Source organism: Pristis pectinata, chromosome 22 (genome assembly GCF_009764475.1).
Source record: "Pristis pectinata isolate sPriPec2 chromosome 22, sPriPec2.1.pri, whole genome shotgun sequence".
NCBI lineage: Eukaryota > Metazoa > Chordata > Chondrichthyes > Rhinopristiformes > Pristidae > Pristis > Pristis pectinata.
In genome coordinates, this window is record NC_067426.1 from 29,725,317 (window position 1) to 29,749,096 (window position 23,780).

The following is a 23,780-nucleotide window of genomic DNA, read 5'->3' on the forward strand; positions in this document are numbered from 1 at the left end:
GGTGATGCTGTATCTGGAATATTTTGTGCGAGGCTGGTCTCCTTCTGCAAGGAAGGATATACTTTTGATAGAAGGAGTGCAATACAGGTTTATCAGTCTGATCCCTGGGATGAAGAGCTCTCCAGGAGGAGACATTAAGCAAATTAGGCCTATACTCTCCTAATGAGAACAATGAAAGCGAATCTCATTGAAGTTTACAAAATTCTAATGGGGCTTGACAGGGTGGATGCAGAGATGATGTTTTATCTTGTTGTGGTGTCTAGAACCAGGGATCTTTGTCTCAAAATAGTCATTCTGGACTGAAATTTCTTCACCCAGAGGGTAGTAAATCTCTGGAATTCTTTATCCAAGAGATGGGTCAATCACTGGGTATATTGAAGACAATAATTTTTACGTGTTTCAGATAATAAGAGAATGATGGGACATGCGGTTTGTGCAGGAACGCAGCACTGAATTTAATAATCAGCCATCATCATACTGAATGGCAGAGGAAGGCTGAGGAACAGCTCCTGCTTCTATTTCAGGTACTTATATACCTGCCTACCTATCGATGCTCAAGTCTCACTACAGAGCAATCCCAAACACTTGCCCATCTACCCCCTGGGCAACTGACCTCCTCCGTCTCCAAGACCCAGTCCCAGCATTTGCACTGGGGGAGCACACAAAGGAAATGCCTTGAGCCTTGTGGACTACTGGAATTTTCATCTTGCTACCACTTTGCAAGCATGGCTGATTTCCCGGCCATGCTTTTAATACTCCAGAGAATTTTACAGTGTTAGTTTTGCAGAAGGGAAGTTCTGAAGCTACATCATCCTATGCAAATGCAGAAGGTCAGCATGGAATAGTGTGCAGTAGTCATCACTTCTCTTATTTGCTGGTTGATTCAGCGACAGGGACGCGCTGCTGTATTGAACTTGTGCAACTCTGGACATAACTTCATAATGACAATGACTCAGTGAACGTGAGAAGCTCGCATTTGGTTAGCAGCCTTGGGTTAATGCGAAGGACTGCAACTGTGATTCTGTTTATCGACACTTTAATTATGTTGCCAGCATGTGCCCTTGGTTACCATGGTAACAACTGTAATTACGCAGACAAAAATAAAGCAAATAAAGTGTTTTGAGTTGGGACTCAATTTTGTATTGTGAAATTATATGACCTTCCCAATGGAGAAAACAATTCAATTGCTTGAATATAAATGTTTAAAGGAAACAAAATGCAGAAACTTTCAAGTATGTAGTTATAAGACGATACAACACAGAGGGGGTCCATTTGCTACATTGTGAATGTGCCATCTCTGATGAAAAACTATCTAATTAGTTCCATTCCTCCAGCAAAGTGTGCCCCTTCCACTGACCAATGAGTCAACCAAGCCATCTATGTGTATAGCCCACTCTTTCTTGGATCTGGTCCCTAAACACAGTCTTCTGCTGGGGATCTTGCTCCCAGATGATTGGCCAGGGTCACTCATGTTCTCTTCAAGCATGGTAAACAGCTCTTCAGGGGAGGAAATCAACCAATCCTACCTAGACTGACCATATGTGATTCCAGACCCACATACAAATGTTTGAATCTGCACTCCTTTCACGAGTAACTCTCAGTTGGTAATAAATGCAGACCTTGTCAGCAATGCCCACCTTCTAAACACTAAATAATTAATGAAGAAGAGTTTAAGCATCTTTCTCCTGAGACTTTCTTGTTTTGCATCATTTTGCGATCAGGGCATAATAAGGTTGAAGGAAAAAATGTCATGTGGTAAACAAGTATTTTATTCTGAAGGAGCAAAGGCATGAAATGAGGCAAGTGCCAATCATTTCTTTGCTCACATTGTTACTCGGACAGACAAGGAAAAGGTTCTTACTTTACTCATTCCAACCAACTCTGCAGGGAATTAGAGAGAATGAAGCACAATTATACCAGTGTGAGACCTCTTTTTACCATTTGTAAATGCAAAGTGTTTCTCATGAACTGAATCTTCTGCAAAACAGCATGCAACATGTTCTGACTTCATATGAGGAAATCTTATTACCTAGAGAAACAGGACCATTCAAAGATATCCTGCCTTGAGTACACTCCAGTCTCTGTGCTGGATTTCACAAATCATGTCCTGGGTGCCAGAATGGACAATAGCAGGGTTTGATCAGGCAAGATACATTCCAAAAAAATGTCCTTCCTCAATGATGCCAGACAGGGTGTGTCAGCTTTGTACTTGGTCAAGGGAGGTATAGAAACCAAGTCTATTCCTATGCCCAAACCTTAACACTAGAAGCAGCTCCTGAGTGAGTCTTCTCCTGGCCAGCCTCTTATATTGCCACCATCACTTTCCTAACTGAGATAGCTAGCTCTGCACAAACCACTAAACAGTACAAGGAACAGAAGGAACATGACAAATACTGACCACAAAATACTGACCTCTACTCTACTCCCTATACACTCACGATGGTGTGGCCAGATTCTGCTCTAACTCCATCTACAAGTTTGCAGATGATACCACCGTTGTAGGCCGTATCTCATACAGCAATGAGTCGGAGTACAGGAAGGAGATAGAGAGCTTAGTGGAATGGTGTCATGACAACAACCTTTCCCTCAATGTTAACAAAACAAGAGAGCTGGTCATTGACTTCAGGAAAGGGGGCGGTGTACATGCACCTGTCGACATCAGTGGTGCTGAGATCGAGAGGGTTGACAGCTTCCAGTTCCTGGGTGTGAACATCACCAACAGCCTGTCCTGGTCAAATCACATAGATGCCACGGCCAAGAAAGCTCACCAGTGCCTCTACTTCCTCAAGAGGCGAAAGAAATTTGGTTTGTCCCCTTTGACTCTTACCAACTTTTACCGATGCACCATAGAAAGCATCCTACCTGGATGTATCACGGCTTGGTATGGAAACTGCTCTGCCCAGGACATCAAGAAGCTGCAGAGAGTTGTGGACACAGCCCAGCGCATCACGGACACCAGCCTCCCCTCCTTAGACTCTGTCTTTACCTCTCATTGTTTGAACGTAGCAGCCAGCATAATCAAAGACCCCACCCACCCGGGACATTCTCTCTTTTCTCCTCTTCCATCGGGTAGAAGATACAGGTGCCTGATGGTACGTACCAACAGACTTTAGGACAGCTTCTACCCCACTGTGATAAGACCATTGAACAGTTCCCTTATACAATAAGATGGACTATGACCTCACGATCTACCTTGTTGTGACCTTGCACCTTATTGCACTGCACTTTCTCTGTAGCTGTGACACTTTACTTTGTACTGTTACTGTTTTTACCTGTACTACATCAATGCACTTTGTACTAACTCAATGTAACTGCACTGTGTAATGAATTGACCTGTAAGGTCGGTTTGTAAGACAAGTTTTTCACTGTACCTCGGTACAAGTAACAATAATAAACCAATACCAATACCAAACATTTGTTCCCATGCTGGTGCTAATACAGGGACTACCCACATTTCTACATTAAAGATGTGGTTTCCAGCACTGGCACTGGCCTAAGTGAGATGTGTTACCTTCTGCCCTGCTTCTGCTGCTGCCAAGTGCCCCACTGCTGCACAGGCAGGTTCTGTGTGATATCCAATGGGGCTCCACAGTCATCCACAGACATCCCAGTTCTCAGCCAAGGAAACCTGCCCACTAAGTTTGTGCTGGATTAAACAGACACCAGTACACCAGACCCCACTCGTATGAATGGGAGACTGCGGCTACTGGCAGAGAAGTAGCAGAGGCAGTTCTTCTTACTTATTTCTTAATTTCAATCCTTAAATATTTGGGTCTATTTTTAGTGTGTCACATGCAAAATAAAATGTCATATTTTATTTCTTAACATGTATCAAATATTAGAACATAGAACACCACAGCACAGTACCGGCCCTTCAGCCCACAATGTTGTGGCGACATTTTACCCTGCTCTAAGATCTATCTAACCCTTCCCTCCTATATAGCTCCCCACTTCTCTATCATTCATGTGCCTATCTAAGAATCTCTTAAATGTCCCTAATGTATCTGCCTCCACAACCTCTGCTGGCAGTGCGTTCCACGCACCCACCTCTCTTACCCCTGATATCTTCCTCCAGTCACCTTAAAATTATGTCCTCTTCTGTTAGCCATTGTCGCCCTGGGAAAAAGTCTCTGACTGTCCACTCGATCTATGCCTCTTATCATCTTGTACACCTCTATCAAGTCACCTCTCATCCTCCTTCTCTCCAAAGAGAAAAGCCCAAGCTCATGCAACCTATCCTCATAAGACGTGCTCTCCAATCCAGGCACCATTCTGGTAAATCTCCTCTGCACCCTCTTTAAAGCTTCCACATTCTTTCTATAATGAGGCGACCAGAACTGAACACAATACTCTAAGTGTGGTCTAACCAGAGTTCTATAGAGCTGCAACATTACCTCGCTGCTCTTGAACTCAATACCCCGACTAGTGAAGGTCAACGCACCATACTCTTTCTTAACAACCCTATCGACCTGTGCGGCAACCTGGTTTTTTGGGTTTTTTTGGTTTTGGTTTTGGTTTATTATTGTCACTTGTACTGAGGTTCAGTGAAAATCTTGTCTTACAAATCGACCGTACAGGTCAATTCATTACACAGTGCAGTTACATTGAGTTAGTACAGAGTGCATTGATGTAGTGCAGGTAAAAAACAATAACAGTACAGAGTAAAGTGACACAGCTACAGAGAAAGTGCAGTGCAATAACGTGCAAGGTCACAACAAGGTATATCATGAGGTCATAGTCCATCTCATTGTATAAGGGAACCGTTCAATAGTCTTATCACAGTGGTGTAGAAGCTGTCCTTAAGTCTGGTGGTACGTGCCCTCAGACTCCTGTATCTCCTACCCGATGGAAGAGGAGAGAAGAGAGAATGACCTGGGTTGGTGGGGTCTTTGATTATGCTGGCTGCTTCACCAAGACAACGAGAGGTAAAGACAGAGTCTAAGGAGGGGAGGTTGGTGTCCGTGACGTGCTGGGCTGTGTCCACAACTCTCTGCAGCTTTTTGCAGTCCTGGGCAGAGCAGTTGCCGTACCAAGCCGTGATACATCCAGATAGGATGCTTTCTATGGTGCATCGGTAAAAGTTGGTGAGAGTCAAAGGGGCCAAACCAAATTTCTTTCGCCTCTTGAGGAAGTAGAGGTGCTGGTGAGCTTTCTTGGCCGTGGCATCTATGTGATTTGACCAGGACAGGCTGTTGGTGATGTTCACACCCAGGAACTGGAAGCTGTCAACCCTCTCGTTCTCAGCACCATTGATGTCGACGGGTGCATGTACACCGCCCCCTTTCCTGAAGTCAATGACCAGCTCTCTTGTTTTGTTGACATTGGGGGAAAGGTTGTTGTCATGACACCATTCCACTAAGCTCTCTATCTCCTTCCTGTACTCCGACTCATTGCTGTTTGAGATACGGCCTACAACGGTGGTATCATCTGCAAACTTGTAGATGGAGTTAGAGCAGAATCTGGCCACACAGTCGTGAGTGTATAGGGAGTAGAATAGAGGGCTGAGGACACAGCCTTGTGGGGCACCAGTGTTGAGAATAATTGTGCCAGAGGTATTGCTACCTATCCTCACTGATTGCAGTCTGTTTGTTAGAAAGTTAAGGATCCAGTTACAGAGGGAGGTGTTGAGTCCTAGGTCTCAGAGTTTGGTGACGAGCTTGCTTGGAATTATTGTATTGAAGACAGAGCTGTAGTCAATAAACAATAGTCTAACGTATGTGTCTTTACTGTCCAGATGCTCCAGAGCTGAGTGTAGGGCCAGGGAGATGGCATCCGCTGTAGACCTGTTTCGCCGATAGGCGAATTGCAATGGGTCCAGGTTGTCTGGTACGCTGGAGTTGATGCCTGCCATGACCAACCTCTCAAAGCACTTCATGATGGTGGATGTCAGAGCCACTGGTCAGTAGTCATTGAGGCATGTTACCTTGCTTTTCTTTGGTACCGGGATGATAGTGGTCTTCTTAAAACAGGAGGGAGCCTGAGACTGAAGCAGGGAGAAGTTGAATATGTCCGCAAATACTTCTGCCAGCTGATCAGCACAAGATCTGAGCACGCGGCCCGGGGCACCATCTGGTCCAGGTGCTTTCCTCGTGTTCACTCTCCGGAAGACTGATCTTATGTCCTCTACTGTGATCACAGGTTCAGCTGCGTTGGTGGCTGTCAGGGTGGACGGCGACAATCCACTTCCCTTCTGTTCAAAACAGGCATAGAATGCGTTAAGTTCATCAGGAAGGGATGCACTGTTGTTAGCTATGCAGCCCAACTTCGTCTTGTAGCCTGTTATGGCATGTAAGCCCTGCCATAACTGGCAGCTGGTCAGGGACTCGATTTTGAGTTGGTATCGTCTCTTGGCATCCCTGACAGCTTTTCGAAGGTCATGCCTCGATCTCTTGTACAGGTTAGGATCACCAGATTTGTGTGCTGTAGTCCTCTCCTTCAGTAGGGAGTGGATCTCCCGGTTCATCCATGGTTTCCTGTTTGGGAACACCCGTATTGTCGTCTTTGGTACACAGTCCTCCACACACTTGCTGATAAAGTCTATGATGGTGGTGGCATACTCATCAAGGCTGGCAGCTGAGTCTTTGAACATGGACCAGTCCACTGTCTCAAAGCAGTCACATAGGAGCTCATCTGCTTCCTCAGACCAGCACTGCACGACTCTCCGTACCGGATCCTCCCGTTTCACTTTCTGTTTGTATGCAGGGAAAGGGAGCACAGCCTGGTGGTCTGATTTCCCAAAGTGAGGATGACCTTGAGGGATCTTTGGGCGTAGATCCCAAGATCCATCTGTTCCTCCACACTGCAAAGAGTCCTGCCATTAACCTTGTGTTCTTCCTTCAAATTCGATCTCCTAAAGTGTATCACTTCACATTTTTCTGGGTTGAACTCCATCTGCCACTTCTCAGCCCAGGTCTGCATTCTATCAATATCCTGTTGTAACCTACAGCAACCTTCTACACTATCCACAACACCACCAACCTTTGTATCATCAGCAAACTTACTAACCCACCCTTCCACATCCTCATCCAAGTTATTTATTAATGAATGTTTGTAAATATGAAAGGCAGTCTCAAAGATTCAGTGGAAAATGTTACAGCCAGTAAGAGTGGAAATGACTGACTGTCGAAGCCATTCTATGAATGCTGTAAGTTGTCTGTGCTAAAACAGCCCCGAGGCTGCACCGCTCCACGCTGAAGTGCTGGGAATGGGTATCTCAGAGAAACATGGTGCCAAGGGCCTCATTAGAACAAACGGCATGGCTCCTGGGTAGGCGAATCCGAGGCAAGAGATGATTTGCCCCAAAGATTTCAATGCTCATTAACCTGTTGGTTGGCCACGCTCATCTGCTACTAACAAAGTTTAATCTAAATACTTAAGCCTTCTACCTTTACAAATAAACCAACACCACTCTGGATATGTATACAGACCATTATAAAGATATTAAATATTGGCAACAAGGATGAGAGATTTTCTTGAGGTTTATTGAAGGACGTTAATGACTGTCATTAGCATCTTCAAGGTACCACACAGATATTATAGAACAAAATTAGAGTGCATGTTATTGGAAGTAATATAGTGGTACATATTGAGGCTTGGTTAACAGGCAGAAAACAGAGAGAAGGAATAAATGGGTCATATTTGGGTTGGGAAGATGTTTTACAGAGATCAGTGTTGGGGCTTCAGCAGTTCACAATTTATATCAATGGGGAGGATTGAGCACAATATATCCAAGGTTGCTGGTGATAGCAGTGCAGACTGTGAGAAGGGTGCATATTGGCTTTAGGAAGATAGTGGGAGATTATGAAAATGGGCAAGGACATGGCAGATGGAATATAATGTGGAAAATATGACATCATCGGTGGTGGGGTATATTTCACATGGTGAAAGATTGAAATAATTTTCAGAGTGACCTTTGACTCTTCATACACAAATCACTGAATGTTAATATGCAGGCAAGGCATGCAATTAGGAACTGGTACGTTGCCCTTTACTGCAAGAGGGTTCAAGCAGAAGAGCAGAGATGTCTTGCTCCACTTATGTAGGCCCCTGGTGAGACTGCATCTGGAATATTGTGAAGAGGTCTGGAGTCCCTATTTAAGGAAGCATATACTTCCGATAGAGGAAGTATAATAAGGCCTCACTAAATTGATTCCTGGGATGGTGAGTTTCTCATAAGAAGAGGTTAAGCACAAATTCTCTTAAGTTTAGAAGAATGAGAAGTGATCTCATTCAAAGATTCAAAATTATTATGTATCTTGATAGGATCGGTGGATGGAAGGTGTTGGGGTATGTAGAACCACACTCAAAATAAGGGATCAGCCATTCAGGACTGAGGTGAGAAGAAATGTCTAACCAAGAGAGCAGTGAATCTTTGGAATTCTCTACCCAAGAGAGCTGAGTCACTGAATATAGTAAAGAGAGAGTAGTAGGGGATTCAGGTCAGTGCAGGAATATTGCCCTGAGGCAACAGATCAGCCGTGATGCTGGTGAATAATGGAGCAGGCACAAGGGGTTTCGCAGAACACCTGCGCTCCGTCCGTAACAGCGATCTGCATCTCCCCGTTGCCGGTCACTTCAACTCGCCCTCCCACACTATCACTGATATGACAGTCCTCGGCCTCCTCCACTGCCAGGAGAATTCCAAGCGCAAACTGGAGGAACAGCACCTCATTTTCCATCTTGGAGCCTTGCAGCCTAATGGCATGAACATTGAATTCTCCCACTTTAAGCAATCCCCACACCACCCCCCCCCACCCCCCTCCACACACACAACCATGTCTCTTCTTTTCTTCCCTTTCCCAGCCTCACCCTCTTTTTTCTACCCCACTTTTTTTCTCCTTACCTTTCACCCATCCCTCAGTGGATCTGGTCTCCCCTCCTCCCCCGCACCTGCCTATCACTATATCTTACCTGCATCTACCTATCACCACCTTGTGCCCACCCCGCCTCCCCTCTTTTGTCCACCTATCACTGCTCCGCTTTTCCCTCCTATATATTAGGTTTCCCTTTTTCCTATCTTCAGTTCTGAAGAAGGGTCCTGATCTGAAACATTGACCGCCTGCTTTTCTCCGCGGACGCTGCCTGGCCTGCTGAGTTCCTTCAGCATCATTGTGTTTTTCATGTGGATTCCAGCATCTGCAGAACTTTATTTCTCTTGATTAATCTATTTCTATTTTTATGTACTTGTAAATGTTAATGAAGATGGTCAGCAGTAATTGCCCATCAATGTACACAAAGGGATTTTCTCCTGCACATAGATCCTCATGGAGTCAATTCCAGGATTTTCCAGGCCATGATAGATTAAAGCTCGCAAGAAGTGGATCATTGCTTGTGTAATCAGGATGGCCCGTCGTTTCTCATAAACAGAGAAGCACCTTCTGATTATGGAGCAAGTTTTCAGGAAGTTCAGGCTGTCCCTGGGTTATGAATGCCCAATTTATAGACAGCCTACGTACACATGAGCTCCCTTAATATTATTACTTTCAAAAATCCAACTTATGTACATACCTTTGTTCCTACAAACAGCAGAATGAGTTTCCTCTCTCTCCACTTTTAGTAATTATTCTTTCTTATCAGTTTTATGTGCTTTTGATACCATTCATTACAATACTGTGGAGGTACAGTTACCTTATCGAGTGATTTTTGTGTATTTTCTGACCTGGACAAAATTGACTTATGGACGTCTATAAAAACAGAACCTGTTCTTTACCCAGGATGGCCTGTATTTGGCCGCTGTAAAATGTTGGAGCAAAGCAAATGTATGTTTTTGTAAAGAGAACTAACATACTCTCATTTGAAGGTTAAGTCGGTGGCTTCCATGCCCTGCAGGCAACATTAAAGAGCTTTACCTATGACCTAAATCTTGTAGAACGTGTTCCTATGCACTGCCGATTTGTAGATGGTGGAGCGAACTTTGGGTATCAGGAGGTGAGTTGCTTGCTGCAGGATGTCCAGTCTCTGAACTGCTCCTGTAGCACGAGGATGCTCATGGTGGGAGACTCTGCGATAGTAATGCCAACGAAGGCCAAAACTAGGTGGGAAGACTCATTCTTGTTGGAGATGGTCATTAACTGGCACCTTGGCAGCATGAATGTTACTTGTCATTTATCAGCCTAAGCCTGAATGTTAATTGATGTGTGCAAGGGTGGACTGTTTCTTTTACTGAAGAGTTGGTTGTGAATCGAACATTGAGCAGCAGAGATGAATATCCCCTCTTCTGACTTTATGACGGAAGGAAGTTCATTGGTGAAGCAGCTGAAGTTGGTCGAGCCAAGGCACTGCCCTGAGAAACTTGTGCAGTGACGTCCTGGAACTGGTAATGATGATGTCCAACAACCGCGACCATCTTCCTTTGTGTAAGATATAACAACAGACATTGGAGTATCTTCCCCTTGATGCTAGTTGACTTTGCTTTACCAAGGGCTCCTTGATGCCACACTTGTTCAAATGTGGCCTTGATGTCTTGAGCAGTCACACTCACCTCACTTTTGGAATTCAGCTCTTTGATCCATGTTTGGACCAAGGTTGTGGTCCTAGAAGAGTCAGAGCTTGGTGTTGGTGAGCAGGTTGTTGATGAACGAGTGCTGCTTGATAGCACCACTAATGACATTCTCCATCATGTTGCTGCTGACTTTGAGGAAATCAATTGGGCGGTAATTAGCCAGATAGGACTTATACCATAAGATATAGGAACAGAATCAGGCCATTTGGCCCATCGTGTCTGTTCCACCATTCAATCATGGTTGATTTTTTCATCCCCATTCTCCTTGTTACCCTTAACCCCTTTACCAACCAAGGACCTATCAATCTTTGCCCTAAATACACTCAATGACTTGGCCTCCACAATGAATTCCACAGATTCATCACCCTCTGACTGAAGAAATTCCTCCTCATTTCAGTTTTAAAGTGACGTTCCTTTATTCTGAGGTTGTGCCCTTGGATCCTAGACTCCCTTACTAATGGAAACATCCTCTCCACGTCCAGTCTATCCAGGCCTTTCCATATCCAGTAGGTTTCAATAAGATCCCCCCTTCAACATGTACCATACTGTAGGTACCTCAGTGATTTTATTTCACATTGTCAGATAGATGCCATTGTTGTACATATTCTGTAATAGCTTAGCTGGAGGTGAACCTGGTTCTGGAATGCACATCATTAGCACTTTGGCCAGTTGCTTTTTTTGTCCCACTGTCTCAGCAGTATCCAGTGTTCTCAGCCATTTCTTCACATCATGTGAATTTGCTGAAGTAGAGTTGGTGGGGATCTCAAAAGGAAGCCCAGCCGAATCATCGACACTTCTGGCTAAACATGGCCATAACCGTTTCAACTCTGTCTTTAGCATTCACGTGCTGAGTCCTGCCATTATTTGGGATGTGGTGTTATGGGGGCTTCCTCCTGCTGTTAACTGTTTAATTGTCACTTCCATTCACAACCACATATGGCGGGACTTGAGAGAAATGGGTTGATCCATTGTTAGTGAGATTGCTTAGTTCTCTCTATTGCACAGTGAGTTCCAAGCAGAATACCTCAGTTGATGCTCTGTCATGCCTACTGCATTAGAACCCTGATGCTGGAATGTGGGATCCACACATAAAATGCAGTCGATTAGGGCTTTACAGTGACTGCAGATGAAATCACAGGCAAGGCCCCAAGAGACCTAATGTTATAGAAGATCCATGAACATATATTGAAAGAATGGACAGAATTTTACCAGCATGTAGATGATGAAATGAAACTCAGTTGGTTGTCATGTGAACAAGGATGCATCAGGTTGAGTGATACAGTGGTAACACCTACAGCTTCATTCTAATACTTTCTCTTTCTCTCATTCTTTCTCTCTCTTTGTCTCTGAAAGCAGCGTCACAGGTAGACAGGATGGTGAAGGAAGTGCTTGGCACGCTGGCCTTCATCAGTCAGTACAGGAGTTGGGACATTATGTTACAGTTGTACAAGACATTGGCGAGACATAACTTAGAGTACTGTGTACAGTTTTGGTTGCCCCGTTATAGGAAAGGTGTCATTAAGCCAGAAAGAGTGCAAAGATGATTTCTGAGAATGGACCGGGGCTCAAGGGCTTGAGTTATAGGGAGATGTTGGGAAGGCTAAGATTTTATTCCTTTGAGTGTAGGAAACTGAGGGGTGACCATTTTGAGGTATATCAAATCATGGGGGACAGAGATAGGATGGATGCATACAGTCTGTTTCCCAGGGTTGGGGAATCAAGAACGAGAGGACATAGATCTAAGGTGAGAGGGGAAAGATTTAAAAGGGACCTGAGGGGTAAGTTCTTCTCGCAGGAGATGGTACATAAATAAAACAAGCTGTCAGGGGAAGTGGTTGAGGAAGGTACAATAACAACTGTTAAAAGACAGTTGGTCAGGTACGTGGATAGTAAAGGTTTAGCCAAATGCAGGCAAATGGGACTGGCTGAGATGGGCATCTTGGTCAGCATGGACAAGTTGGGCCGAAGGGCCTGTTTCCAAGCTGTATGGCTCTATGACTCTATGACTCTCTCTCTCTTGCTCACTTTTTCTCTCTCCCTGTTTATCTCTCTCTCTCTCTCTCTCTCTCTCTCTCTCTCTCTCATTAGTAACTCAAGTCACATGACTGATCATTCAAAAATGGGCTGACAGTAATATGGCCTCTCTCAGTAGGATAGCACTTACACTTGCGTAGCACTGTGTTCGTCTCATCAGATCACCCCAAGCCTGTAAAATGATGTTGGCAGCTGAGATTTCACCTCTGGTGTTACTGTCTGTCAAAGCTGTTATTGAGATTAAATGCTTGTGAATATCTTTGACATTCAAAAAGGCTCAAAGATTGTTAAATAACAAAATGCCATTAAAATTAATGATTAACATTTTAAAAAATTAAAATATTGATATTAGAAAACAAAACAATTCAATGCATTTGAGTCAACTCAATTTAATCAAATAAAGAGGAATTTACAATGTAATTCCCTTTCTGTTTACCCACAGACATCTCATTGAAGTCAATGGGCCAGCTGCACAGCCTTTGGGCAGGTACAGTGGGCAGAAGGTTTGCCCTTCTTTCATTGACTCCATGAGCATTCATGCCTTTGATACCTCTTCATTCTCCCCTTAACTTAAGCTGCTCAAATCTTACCTTGCATCTCCAAGTGACTCAAATCCTTTATCTCTGGTTAAAAGACTCCATATTTCTCCTCTGCACCCTCTCTAAAGCCCCAATATGCTCACTAAGCTATGGTGTCAGAACATCCCAGTACCGAGGTCCTAGTTCCAGTCAGTCAGCTGTGTTAGGTAGGCTCCATTGTTTGCACACCTGACACCACACTCCTGAGAGAGACATTATGTTCCAAACTCAGTCCTGGGAACCATTGCCAGGAGGACAAAGGAAAAGATTCAAGGGTGTGCTCAAAGCCTCCTTGAAAGAACCTGACTCCTTGGAATCTCTGGCCCATGGCCATCCAATGCGCAGAAGGAGCATTCAGAATGGTATTAAGAATCTGGAGGCTATGCATCAGGAATACACAGAGCCCTGTGTTATGGCGAAAGCAATGGACCACCACACAAAATACCCATCCACCCCCATTCCATCAGGCACCCCCTGCCCAACATGTAGAAGAGTCTGCTGTTCCAATAAGCATCTCAGAACCACAAGATCAGGGTTGGAAGTCACCTTTGACTGTGAGGTACTGTTTAAGACAAAAAAAAGAGTCAGAACTTCTGGGATCCAATCAGTGATTTATTAATGTAACATCTAGACAGCCAGGTATCCTAAACATGTTTGTAAAATTCCCCTCAATTTTTCCTACAGCCTTTAAAGATTTGTTGATATAAACCCCCAAGGTCATCTGATTCTGCACTCGCTTCAGAATCATATCATTCACATTTCTGCAGATCAGCGATGATGGGTGCAACAACGATGATGTGATGGGCCAGAGGGCCTGTTTCTGTGCTGTACAATTCTATGATTGTCTGGCTCAATGCAATGAGATTCCTCTCCCTCACAAACTCACCAAGTTGTCCATTTACTTAAAATATTGAATTTTCTTTCAATTCAAAGTCTGTTGACAATTTTATTCTTTTATGCTTTTTTAATTTGCTTACATTTTCTAACTGAGTGCTTATTGTTGAGGAGGGAATGTTTCTCCTTGATTGTTGTCCTTGTGTAGCCAATGAGATGGCTGCAGGTGAAAGATGCTGGGTATCAGAAGTAATTCAATAGTAAATGTTGCTCCTTACTATCAGATAATTGGGCATAATTTTCCTATTAACTAGGTCATTTGGCTTAAATCCTTTCTGATATCTATTAAGCACCACAATGAGATTGCAGAGATTCTTCTGCATCATTAACTACTCAATTAATAGACTATGAATAAGACAATGAAGACATGCAAGAATAATGGAGACCCAAAGAGCAGAGGTTGCATTTTCCACATATTGGAAATCTGAAAGAAAAATAGAAAATTAGAACATTCAGTGGATCAGGCAGCATTTGCATTCAGACAGACCGATAGCTACTTCAGTCTGATGATCATCCACTAGAACTTGAAGATGTTCAAAGAAAAAAAGAACCAGAAAAAAAATGAGAGACAGAAAAAGAACTAAAGTTGAGGCAGAATGATTCAGTGAATAGAGGGACCTTGGTGTACAATCAGGGTCCCTCTGTTCACTAAACCATTCTGCATCGTAAGATGGCAAAGAAGGTATTTGGGATCCTACACACAAAGAAATGGAGAAACTCAGTGGGTCAGGTAGGATCTATGGAGGGAAATGGACAGTCAATGGTTCAGGTCAAGATCCTTCATCTGGACTGGGAAGGAAGAGGGGAGGTAGCTAGTATAAAAAGGTGGAGGGAAGGGGTGGAGCAAGAGCTGGCAGGCAATAGGTGGATCCAGGTGAGTGAGGTGATAGGCTGATGGCGGTGGGGGGAGGGAAAGAGTGAGAATGATGTCAGAGGCAGGGAGGTGACAAGTGGAGGCGACAAAGGGCTGACGATAATGCGATCTGACAGAAGAGGATGATGGGCCATGGAAAAAAGGGAGGGAAGTGGGGAGGGGAACCGTTGGGAGGAGTGTATCGCAGATGGAGACGGAGAGAGTGAGGGAGGGGAAAGACAGAGATGGGGGCCAGTTGGATCAGGAGGAGGGAGAAAAGAAGAATGGGGGAAAGGGGACATGGTGGGGGGGGGCAGTTACCAGAAGCTAGAGAACTCAATGTTGATGCCTCCAGGTTGGAGACTGTGCAGATGGAATATGAGGTGCTGCTCATCTAATTTGCATTTAACCTCCTCCTGGCATTGGAGGAGGCCATGGAAAGACATGTCAGTGTGAGAACGGGAAGTGGAAATAAAATGGCTGGCCGCTGGGAGATCCCGCATGGCACAGCGAGTGGAGCGAAGATGTTCAGCGGTTCAGGATCCCAGGATTCGAGATCCTAGCCTTCATTAGCCAGGGTATTGAATAAATGGACAAGGAGGATATGGTGCAGCTTTACTGATGCAGTATAGAAAGGAGAAGGTGCAGAGGAGATTCACCAGGAATTAGCCTGGGATGGATTGTTTCAGTTATGAGGAGCGACTGGAGAGGCTGGATTTGTTTTCTTTGGAATGGAGATGGGGGACCCGATAGAGGTGCACAAAATTATGAGGACTATAGATAGGGCAGACAGGAGCAAAACATTCCCCAGAGCAGAAGGTCTATAAGCAGAAGACATAGGTTTAAAGTAAGGAGTAAGAGTTTAGAGGGGATAAGGGGAAGATTGTTTTTAGCCAGCTGTAGTTTGGAATGGTCTGCCAGAAAGGGTGGTGGAGGCAGAGACGCTTACAATATTTAAGAAGTATCTGGTTCAGCACGTCAATTGCCAAAGCACAGAAAGCAATGGACCAAGTACCAGTAAATGGGATTCGTATAGATGGTACTTGATGCTTGGCATGGATGGGATGAACCAAAGGGCCTTTTACAGTGCTGTATAACTACGACTCCATGATAATAGTGATGTTGGAGCAAGCTGAATAGTTGCAGCAGAATAGAACATATATATTCAATGGTTTGTTCCATGAAGTGTGTTGGAGTTATCTATTGTCACAGTGATGTAGAACTAGCATTCATAGATCATCTGATGCTTCACTAAATCCATATTTGTCCCTTTGGGCATGAAATTGTTCTGCTATCAGTGCAGGGCTATACTACAATTAGACACAGGTTTGTTCCCAACTGGATAATCTACAGATCCTGACGATGGAGTGTGTCAGCAGAAATTAATTGCTGAATCTTAACACAATAAAAGTTAGTTAAACCTTTTCATTCAATCTCTGATTATAATGAAAACTAACACAATTTTGGAATAAGTGCTTTGTAATGTGTTTAGAGGTTTATGTAAGCAGATTTACTTGGATGTAACGTCATTAGAAAGTTCTTGCCAGTGAACCTCAAAGTTTCTACCTTCTTGACTTTGCCTTTGACTGCCCAATTTCCAGGTTATTAATAATACCAGTAATTGCATAAAGAATCCCTATGACTCAAATTTCTTGAAATATTCCTGTGATTAGTGGTCACCCCTCTATTTTTGGATGTATTGATTGAATGGACACTCTCCATCACACCAACACTCCATCTATAAAACAGCAAGCAATGTATTTAATGTGGAATAGGGAAATGAATACCCTCTGAGACAAACAATCCACAGCACCCAGAATTGCTCTGATTCTTCTCTAAATTAGGTTGTCAACCCAACAGATGGCCATTCCTTTGCCTCTACAGATGCTGCTTGACCTGTTGAGTTCCTCCAATGGCTGGTCTGGAGGATAGGCAGCAATTCCAATTCCAAGCCAGGTACAATGTGACCCATCTCTATGTGTTTATATAGCATTTTCCTGACCTCAAAGTCCCTTCACCTCCAATTAAGTACTTCTAAAGTATAATCACTTCTGCGTAGTCATTTTATATGGCACCCAGTTCATGCAGTGCAAACTCCAAAAAACAGCAACAAGGTAAAAGATTTTTTTTCGTTATTAGTTTGGGAGTAAATGCTGCAGGAGTATCTCTGCTCTTCTTTGACTCTGCCCAAGATGGCAAGCAGGGATTTATCCAACAGGGAAAACCTCTGACATAGGAAATAGAAACATATTAGCCATTGACCACAAACCCCTTTCTAGTTAGCTCCGCCATTTAATAAAATCATTGTTGATCTGATTGTAACCTCAATTCTGTATTCTTGTCTGCCTCTGGTAACCTTTCACCCCCTTGCCTGTCATGTATCCACCAACCTTCAAAAATGTTCTAAAGCTCTGCTTCTGCTGCCCTCTGAGGAAAAGGGTTCTAAAGATACACAATTCTGTGTGACAAAAGAAAATGCCTCAAATGGGTAATCCTTATTTAGAAACAGTGACCACTAGACCACAAGAGGAAACATCCTCCCCACATTCACCCTGTCACAGTCCTTCAGGATCCCATATCCTTTCACCCTTTGAAACTCCATTGGATATAAGCCTTCTCTGTCTGACCTTTCCTCTTAAAACATTCCAGATATTAGTCCAGGCAACGGTCTCTGAGCTGCTTCCAATCCATTGAAATCCATTCTTAAACAAGGAGACCAAATGCATACAGGGGGACTCATGTGATCTCACCAATGACTATATAACTGATGTAAAACTTCCCTACTTTTGTACTCAATTTCCCTAAAAGTAACAACAACATTCTCTTAATTTTGCCATTTGCTTGCTGTACCTGCATATGAATCTTTTGCAGTTCCTTCAGTTGGAAACTCAGATCCCTCTCCATCTCAGAACTCTGCAATCTCTCACCATCTGATAATATGCTTGTTCTTTTTCACATCCAAAATTGACAACTTCACATTCTCCCACATTATCCACCATTTGCCAGATCCTTTCCCACTCACTTAACCTATTGATGTCCCTTTGCACCCTCATTATGTTCTCTTCACGATGTTTTCTCCTGCCTACATTTGTGTCATCACTATATTTATCATCCATACTCTTGATACTTTCATCCAAATCACTTATATAAACTGTAAAAGATTGAAACCCCAGCATCAATCCCTGCAGGCATATACTTGTTGCACCTTAGGAACCAGAAAAAGACCAATTTACACCTGTTAACCATAGAAATCATCCTATCTGGATGCATCATGGCTTGGTATGGCAACTGCTCTGCTCAGGACTGCAAGAAACTGCAGAGAGTTGTGGACACAGCCCAGCACATCACGGAAACCAACCTCCCCTCCATGGACTCTGTCAATACTTCTTGCTGCCTCGGTAAAGCAGCCAGCATAATCAAAGACCCCACCCATCCAGGTCATTCTCTCTAATCCCCTCTTCCATCAGGCAGAAGGTACAAAAGCCTGAAAGTACATGCTATCAGGCTCAAGGACAGCTTCTATCCCACAGTGATAAGATGATTGAACAGTTCTCTAGTACGATAAGATGGACTCTTGACCTCACAATCTACCTTATTATGACCTTGCACCTTATAGTCTCCCTGCATTGCACTTTCTCTGTAGCTGTGACACTTTACTCTGCATTCTGTATTGTTTTACCTTGTGCTACCTCAATGCACTATGTAACGAATTGATCTGTACGAACGGTATGCAAGACAAGATTTTCACTGTACCTCGGTCCAAGTGACAATAATAAACCAATTCCAGTTCCAGCCGATCTTCTATTGACACTAATATGCTACTTCCAATGAGCTTTTATTTTCCATAATGACCTTTGATGTTGCACCTAATCAAATGCAGTCTGGAAATCTAACTATGGTACATCTGCCGATTCCCCTTTATCCAAGCACATTTTACTTCTAAATTCAGCAGACTTGTCAAACATGATTTCTGTTTAACAAATTGATATAAAGCATAAGAAATAGAAGCAGGAATAGTCCATTCAGTCCCTCGTGTTTGCTCCTCAATTCACTAAGATAATGGACGATCTCAGCGCCACTTTCCTGCACTAACTCCAGTTGGCACACCCTTGGTTCCAGATTCAAGGTTCAGTCTCAATTATGTCAAGCCTCTGAAGTACAGCTTTGACCCATGACCATCTGCCTTGGAGGCAAGAATGGAATCCACCAGCCAAGGCTAATTGAAAAGAGATTTAATGGCAGTGCTTAAAATTAAGAATGATTTTGATAAAGTGAGGGAGGAAAGGCTTTTCCCATGAGTTGAGCAGTTACTGATAAGGTGTCATCAATTTAAGATTGTCAAAGTTCAAAGACAGATTAAGTAACTATTTTTAACACAATTTGATGGAGCACAGTGTTTTGCCTTAGAAATTATTCGACCAACGTCATTGTGTATTCTAAGGAAACATTCCATCAGCACTTGAAGTGGAGGAAGCTATGGGCAACAGGGGAGAGAACACTTCTGATGAAGAGTCATTGACTAGAAATATTAACTCCATCTTTTCTCTCTGTAGATATTGTCTGAGTATCCTCAGCATTTTCTGTTTGAGATTCGTTTTTTGATTTTTCTGGAAAAGAGCTAGACCAGATAAGATGGGTTGAATGACTTTCACGGTGCAGTAATTATTTAAGCATCTAAAATTTGGTTGACAATGCTCACTGTTCAAATACAAACAAAGCTTTCAACTCTATGATTCAGAGCTTTTAAATGCAAAGTTTAGTCAACTGTAGAACAAATATATTAAACCATTATCTGATAGAAGTCAGAACTGAGAGCCCTGCTTAGTTTTAACCCGCCTTTTTTGTATCTGGTGCAACCAATGGAAAGAAAAATTACCTATTTGGGACATTATAGTTCATAATTTATATACTAACACAAAAAAATGTATTGGGCCAGAAATTGCTAAGATACCTTTCAATGACTTTAAAACAGTGCTGTGGGTCGCATTAATGTTGTTTTGTGAAAGTCGCGTAAGAGATCTTCAACTGAGTGTACGACAGAACTGTATTCAAAGATTTCCCTGTGTAACCCTGTGCTGAACTTGATGGTGTCAGTTTTAACAAGTCATGCTCTATTGATCTGTTGCAAGTTTTTGATTGTTTTACAGGTGGAGTCTCGACAGCAAAGTCTTGAATAGGGGTAACACAAAACAAGCAATACTCTTCCGTTTACAGAGGAGTGATGCTACTTAAGTAGCAATCCTCAGTACTAGATTTTCCCACAAGAGGAAACATCCCCTTCCACATCCTCCCTATCAGGCAGCCCTCCCCCTCATGGTGTCCACCTTCCGCATCCCTCTAAATTCCAATATCAGTCCAGGTAACATCTCCGACTCTTCCAATGAGTTAACACTTGAATAAGAAGACTAGTATTGTACGTGATACTCCAAATGTGGTCTCACCAGTGTTCCATATAATTGAAATATAACCTTTCTACATCAGAATCAACTTTATTATCACTGATTTATATATCATGAAATGTGTTGTTTTGTGGCAGCAGTACTGTGCAAAGACATAAAATTATTATAAATTACAAAATAAATAAATAGTGCAAACAAAAGGAATAATGAGGTAGTGTTCATGGATTCATGAATCACTTAGAAATGTGACGGCAGAGGGGAAGAAGCTGTTCCTAAATCACCGAGTGTGGGTCTTCAGGCTCCTGTACCTCCTCCCCAATGGTAGTGAGGTGAAGAGGGCATGTCCCAGATGGTATGGATGCCACCTTCTTGAGGCACTGCCTCTTGAAGACCTCCTCAATGGTGGGGAGGGTCGTGCCCGTGATGGAGCTGGCTGAGTCTACAACCCCCTGCAGCCTCTTGCGATCCTGTGCATTGGAGCCACCATACCAGGCGGTGATGCAACCAATCTGAATGCTCTCCACCGTACATCTGTAGAAATTTGCCAGACTCTTTGGTGACATACCAAATCTCCTCAAATTCCTAATGAAGTACAGTCACTGATGTGCCTTGTTCATGATTGCATCAATGTGTTGGGCCCAGGATAGATCCTCCTAGATGTTGACACCCAGGAACTTGAAGCTGCTCACCCTTTCCACCGCTGACCCCTCAGTGAGGACAGTTGTGTGTAATCAATGCCCATGCAATAAACAATAACATTCACTTTGCTTCCCCAATTACTTGCTGTATCTGCATACCAGCCTTTAACAGATAATGCAACACAATATCTGGATCTCTCTGCATCTTGGAGCTCTGCAATCTCCTGCCATTTAGGTAATGTGTCTTTTGTATCTTTTCCACTAAAATGGACAATTCCATATTTTCACATATTATACTCCAGTTGCCAGATCTTTGCACAGTCTCAGCATCCCATGCAGCTTTCTTATGTCTCTGCACAACTTACTTTTCTACCTACCCTTATGTTATCAACAAATTCAGCAATCAAATCTTCAGTGTCTTCATCCAAGTCAGGGAGAGGTCCTGTTCCACATTTAGAACACCACTCCTGCTGCTTTGGGAAACTCATTGTTTGGAAGAAGATGGGAGTAAATCTAATAAAGACAAAGGCTCAATTTGTGCAGCAGCTCAATTTCAAGAGATGACCTGTTAACACCAGGGCGGTGTGGGCTCGAGGGAGCAGATGATTGAAGTAGCAGGAGATTGGAAAGAGCACATCAAGCAACAATGAACTAAAAGAAAAGAATTTAAGGTTAAAATGTCCCAAAATTACTGAAGGAAAGGATTCATTATCTGAGGCATAACCAGGTTTACTTCTTAGATGACACTGTTGAGGTGGAATCTTCATTTAGAAAGATTGATCACTGTAAATTCTCAGAATGTTTGACAACAGAGTTAATGTTTCAAGTCAGTGACTTTTATTTCAAATTCACAGCATTCATGTTTTGCTCCTTAATTTTGAAATAGCCATGATAGTGCATAAATTATCGAGTATCTGGACAACAGGAGGAAAAGAGGGAAGTATAGAGCAAGAATGATCTTTAATGCTAAATGCAGCTACAAGGCATTTGTAGCCTGTGTAATTGGGAGTTAGCTATGCTGATTAGCGCCTTTACTTCCTCAGGAGGCTAAAGAAATTTGGTTTGTCCCCTTTGACTCTCATCAACTTTTACAGATGCACCATAGAAAGCATCCTATCTGGATGTATCACAGCTTGGTACGGCAACTGCTCTGCCCAGGACCGCAAGAAACTGCAGAGAGTTGTGGACACAGCTCAGTGCATCACGGACACCAGCCTCCTCTCCTTGAACTCTGTCTTTACGTCTCGCTGTCTTGGTGAAGCAGCCAGCATAATCAAAGACCCCACCCACCCCGAACATTCTCTCCTCTTCCATTGGGTAGATGATACAGGAGCCTGAGGGCACGTACCACCAGACTTAAGGACAGTTTCTACCCCACTGTGATAAGACTATTGAACAGTTCCCTTATACAAATGAGATGGACTATGACCTCACGATCTACCCTGTTGTGACCTCGCACCTTATTGCACTGCACTTTCTCTGTAGCTGTGACACTTTACTCTGTACTGTTATTGGTCTTACCTGTACTACATCAATGCACTCTGTACTGACTCAATGTAACTGCACTGTGTAATGAATTGACCTGTACAATTGGTTTGTAAGACAAGCTTTTCACTGTACCTCGGTACAAGTGACAATAATAAACCAATACCAATCATGACTGGACCCTTACAAGTCATCATTTTAATTAGGTTTTAGTTTTGGACAAAAGGTCTGGTTACCTAGTCATTCATCCACTATGTCTGTAATTTCTCCAGTAATTTTTAAATTTTTGTGATTTTTAGTTTCTCTTTATTAAAGTCCTTTATCAACCCATTAACTCCAGAATGTAATATGAGTCAAAGCAGCAAAGGTCAGCCTCAAATTCCCTGTTGGCAGAGAACAGTATCAAATGTGTCATAGTTCATACATTTTAGTTTAATCAGAAAATCACAGTTGTTTATATTAATCACCACCCAATGTCTGCAAAATAAAAGATCTTTCTTGAATGTAGCATTTTTTGGTACCTTGGGAGTAAAAGCCAGTGCAGTAAACCAAGGATTTTAACTCATTAGATGAGATATTATTCTGCTGTGTATTTGAGATGTGGCATGGCTTCAATGTTCAGGTAGATATTAAGGTAGAGCAATTGATGAAGAGAAGCAGGGGGCTCACGATCCCATGACCAGTATGTCAGGATTGTTGATGATTCTTGTCATCATTTTTGGTGGACTTTTGATGGTGAAAATGTTTTTTTGTATTCAGCTATATATCAACAAACACTAATCTTCAAATTGGGGCACTTGGATATATTTTAACAAGTCTACAGAGGGGAGATTTTTCACCTTTATGGAAAATGAAATCTCAAAAATCAATAAAAAGTTCTTTTTTCTGAATGAGAGAAATATGGACGGTAGCTGGTATCAGGATTCTGTAACTCAAGAATTACTGCTGTTAATCTGTCACTTTGTCTATTCAGTAAGCGTGCCCTTCTATTTCAGCAGCTCTGTGTTGGAACAATAAACCTGGAAACTGAATAACTCAGACATAAAATTTTAAAAAGTATTTCAGGGGATTAAGATTTAATATATAATAATAGAAAAATACCAGAACTAATGTACAGTACCCAATTAACCCAGCAACCAGCAGGGGAAAAGCCATGTAATCAATGGGAGAACCAGAGGTCAGAATCAAACAGCTGCACTACCTGCAGTGCGGTGGACTCACCTAATATTTAATATTGAATTTAACAATTTCAGGTTCTTGCCTCTGAACAGACATGACTGTATCTTTGTTTCAGTTTTGTTTTCTCCCATGTGCCTAACCACTGCGTTTTAAAGTAATTGTTGTCTTAACAACTTTAGTTGTTGCCTTGCACAGATATTATCTCTGTTCCCCTCCATC